Source organism: Gossypium raimondii, chromosome 10 (genome assembly GCF_025698545.1).
Source record: "Gossypium raimondii isolate GPD5lz chromosome 10, ASM2569854v1, whole genome shotgun sequence".
Classification (NCBI taxonomy): Eukaryota; Viridiplantae; Streptophyta; class Magnoliopsida; order Malvales; family Malvaceae; genus Gossypium; species Gossypium raimondii.
In genome coordinates, this window is record NC_068574.1 from 55,702,730 (window position 1) to 55,707,121 (window position 4,392).

Here is a 4,392-nt window from a genome sequence, read left to right on the forward strand (position 1 = left end):
TCAAAGCGTCTCGTTAGGCAATTAGAGAAGTAACAAAAACATAGGTTTTTCTGATGCATAAGAAATCAAGAAAAAATGAGACGGAACATCACAAAAAGTTTTCCAATCTGTACATTTATAAAAATGTCACGAAAACTAAGAAAAAGGTAACAAACTGTACATCTTTTTGTGATGTTTAAAGAAAGAGTAAAGGGTCTCCCGTGTCAGAGACTTTGAGTTAGTGGTGGGAATATGACTTAAGTTAAATACATTATATATATTAAATTATTTAAAATTTTGATAGCACGTTTATTTTGCATATTTTATGTGCTCAAATCAACTTGTTTTTGAATTAATTTCTGCTAATTGGTGAATTTTATGTTTAAAGCTTATTAGGAATGAAATTCGGATGCTTTAATGCAAAAATTAAACAAAAAATGATTCAATTGAAGCATGAACAATAGAAGAGGGGCCAAATCAGAAATTTGGAGACTTTTAAGGGCTGATCAGATTTTTAACCTTGTAAAAACCAAATTTAGAAAATAAAATCTGATATTTTATGTAATTAGTGGGTAGATGGGATTAGCTTAATTTTAGTATATGATTTATGTATAAATAGGTGATATGGTGGACTTGAAAGGACACACTTGAATTCACTTGGAATTGAATAAAATTATATTTTTCCCTTCCAATTTCATGCGTCAGTAAGCAAACTACCATTCCATTTCCATTTTCTTGTTTCTTTACAAAATTGTTTAATTACTTTCCAAGTCCCTTCCCTTTTCATCTACCACCATTTCCATTTAAACCATTTCCATAAACCAATAAAAGCATGATTAATTTCATGCTTCACTAAATCTCTACTTAGTTTTATTAGGCCAATATTCTTTCCAGTCAAGAATCGTAAGAAATGTATCCGCACTAAAATCTTTCATAATGGTATTCATCATCTCTCCAGAATATCGAGATTAACAAATTCATCCCTTAAAGCTAACTCAATTTTAACACAAAGTGCACGTTATGATGGAGTCATTTTAGTGTATAGTTGGGAAGACGAGTCGGCCACGAACAAATTGGCGTATCTTGGCGGGGTCATACTACTGGGATTTTCGTTAAGGGATATAATGATCTGATTTAAACGACCCGCACGGTTGGGGCCATTAATTCGAGTTGGGTTCTTCATAACGCAAGGATACCGAAGTCTTGAATTCGCAAATGTGTGTATCGCAGTTACATAATCGGTAAGGGTTGGTTTATAGGGCGTACCAGAATCAACTATCAGAGGAAGAATTGATGGTTAGGGCGTTCTTAGCCGCTATAACCAACTTATTATTTGGAAGAGAAAACTCATTTTCGAGGATCAATTCAGAGACCGGACTTCACCGAGTCTAGAGCTAAGGCTTTATAATTTTGTTTGCAAAAATCCAAATTCATTTTCTAATTTAATTTTACTTTCGATTTCTTTAATTGCTTATTTCTTCTATCTCAATTATTTAATTTCTAGACATTTCCAACTCCTCTAATTCATTTAATTTATTTTTTAGCAGGTTCGTTTGGAGTCGTGGGTACGACTATTACCATAATTTATTTTTCTGTTCACAAGAAAAACACGGAAGTTGATCATAATATCCAATTCCTGTGGACTCGACCCTACTACTCTTTACTACTGTTTAGAGTCATTTTATTGTAGGAATTATTTTTTGTGGTTTTGACGCCCATCAATTTTAATCAAGTGCTTGGGGTTAGCATAGTGGTTGAAGCATCTTCGTATCCCAAGCTTGAGTTTGAATCCTTTTGGAAGTAGACAAATTTTAATTTTTTTTAACCTTTTCTTAGATATATTTATTTATACTTACAATTTTTAGAGTTAATATTAATATTGTGTAATACATATTATAATAATTTCATAGGTAACAATCATATTGTGTAATGCACCTTGAGATGCATCTTTACATTGGTCTACTGTTATGGGGCTAGAAGTTTAGTCTCGCAATTCATGCGGCCTTAGGCGAATTCTTCACTTCAGAAACACCTAAATCAGCCTTACTCCCAACCATTGAGGATTCAAATAGAATTCCTCCAAAGCACCAACACAAAGCAGAAGCAACTCAAAGATGAATGAACTTGAAATATAAAAACAAAGCCACAGAAAAGCAAAAGCACGAGAGAGAATGTTTTAGTGAATGCTCTCAAGAATTCTATTACTCAAAACTAAAGTGATTTACAATGAGGGGATATGACTTTATTTATAGTTAAGCCTCCCCATATTCAATGGTACATATTAAAGTACATCAATGGCTAATATTAAAAGCTATCTACAAAATTAAATATCTAAGGTTACAGAATCATATCTTCTAAGATTACAAGTTATCTTTAAGATTGCATATCTTCGAAAATTGTGTTCCATAATTGTCATGCTTTGTAGATGGTGGCCTTCAATCTTTCCAAGCAACCTAGGAAAAATGTCCCACCATTCTTGATTTGCCACAACCTTACTGATCCTCTCCCTAACGTTATTATCAACCGAGTTCCCCCTTTCCCATTAAACCCTACATCAGTGAGGCCACTCTCATCCAAAGCTTCGTGAAAGCTCGCCATTTGCCCTGATTTTTCAAAACTCCACATCCCCCAAGCATAGCCTAGAAAGAGATGATTCCTGAGGAAGATGTCTTAGTAGATTCCACGAATGATTTCTATTCTGCATACTATTGTAACATTTGTTTTAACATCAACCAAGAACATTTTAACTACAATAATAATTTTATATATACTAAGAAAATTTTAGTAATTAAAATAGAATTCCAGCCATTTTCTCTTACTGAATGTGAATAGTTTTAAAAATAATTGGAAAATTTCATTACCAACCTATTTCTCACGGCATTGACTATAAGGGTTGAACTAAAGCAAACCAAACGATTTTTACAAGGATCTTAGAAATGATGTAGACAAAACATATGAATCAAATCGTCCATAAATATTTTTTTGATAGAATGATAATTTGAACCGACTATAAATATTTTTCTTTCATCAATCTACTTTATAAATGTCATTTTAACAATGAATTACCTAAACTGACGTCTCTTTTCTATAATTCGTTTGGATTATTTCCTTTTTAAGAAAAATAAGTTAAGATAATTTTTTTTGCTTTTGTACTGTATATCTAAATAGAATATTTTCACTAATTATTGAAAAATATATATCCTTGAAATCTTTTATATTTTTTCTCTGACTTGTTACATGTACAACAAACGATATCAAACATATTAAAATGAAAAAGAAAAAAGCATCTACGGTTCATATTGTAATTTTAAATATTTATAAGTAAATTCAGTATCTTTAAAATTAAAATTTTCATCATCAATATATGAAAAACGATGTTTTGACTTTTTTTCTTTGATAATGTCCTTAACTTTTTTTTATAGCCTTTTTAGTTTTTTCGTTTGATGTTTTAGACAAATCTATAATACTACACCATACTTCTATGGAAAAAAAAGTATGTATATATATAAGGAGGTGGTAAAGTAAGGGCACAACTGTCACATGTGCATGAAAAAATGGGTAAGCTTTCGGATTTGTCATTAATTTGCGTAAGACAAATTGGACATTTTTTTCAATTTCAATTTATTTTAATTTAATATCCAAAAGCATAAATTTGGTCGTTTGAATGATTGGGTTGGATCTGTTTATTTTAATGCTTATTAAAAAAATGACGTTAGAGATAAGGGTAGGATACTTCAATTTTCATACCACAAACAAATACTCTTGCTATTAAATCAAAATATTGTTGAAAAACCCAACAGTGAACATGGGCTCATCAATGGTGACTGATCGGCCATTAAACATCTCCTCGTTCCTTGTAATCCATATGGACCACAAGGCGGCAGCACAACCACCAGCCGTTCAACACGCCATTAAAATTAACTCCATAACGGCATTGTATGTAATCCACAATGGTACCACCTAAAATTCCACCATAACACCACAAATGTTGCCAATATTCGAGATTTAGACGATAGTTTTATATTTTTCATCATCTACAAATCAAATAAATTGAACGGACTATGATTATTAAACATATTTTTATTACTTTTGTCTTCTCTTTCTAATTTTAATCTATTTCTTTATAATATTTTTTTTCTTCTCACATTTTAATATATAATTATAAGAAAAAAAATGTCATATGCAAAGAAGCTTGTAAAATTAACCACTTTAACCAAAGTACACTGCGAAGTATACACTTAGCCTACAGATTACACCTTGTATGGTCATTGACATTTGTCTCTTAGGGGTGAATTCAAGGGCCGGCAGGCCTCGCCTCCCCTAATTTTTGTAAAATTTCTTTTTTATCCCTTTGAGTTTTCAAATTTTATTTTTAATATTATAATTAATGTTTAAAAAAGGAAAAATTTTGTT